Source organism: Tuber melanosporum (assembly GCF_000151645.1).
Source record: "Tuber melanosporum whole genome shotgun sequence assembly, scaffold_38, strain Mel28".
Taxonomy (NCBI): domain Eukaryota; kingdom Fungi; phylum Ascomycota; class Pezizomycetes; order Pezizales; family Tuberaceae; genus Tuber; species Tuber melanosporum.
In genome coordinates, this window is record NW_003299063.1 from 254,082 (window position 1) to 254,565 (window position 484).

Genomic DNA, 484 nt, shown 5'->3' on the forward strand with positions numbered 1-484 from the left:
GGAGAGATTAGGGGTGTTGTTTGGAAGTGGAGGTTATTGGGTTGGAAAGAGGGAGATTTAATAGTGATAGGAATAAGAGGTGTGATGAAAGGGAGTGTTATTTAAAGTTGGATGAGGTAGATAAAAAAAAAAAGTGGGGGGGGGGGGGGTGGTACAAGCACTCAAGATACAAATGTTCTAGATCGTTGTTTGCGGGACGGTGGGTGGGGTTGACGAATTGAATACGAGGTTTGGCCGGGGGTGTTGGGGGGGATCGTGATGGTGAATGTCGAGCAAGATTGTATGGTGTGGGAAGTAGGACCGGGGTTCTGGCCTGGAAGCTCTCGGGATTGGCTCTCGTAGGGAAAATCTGGTTAGCGGAATGACCCTGCAGGGGGTTTTTACATCATGGCCATATGACTGATGCCAACCACGAGGGTGAGGCAGGGGGGGGAGCGAGATTGAAGGGTTATCGTGCTCTGATTGAATGACACGAGAGGAGAGC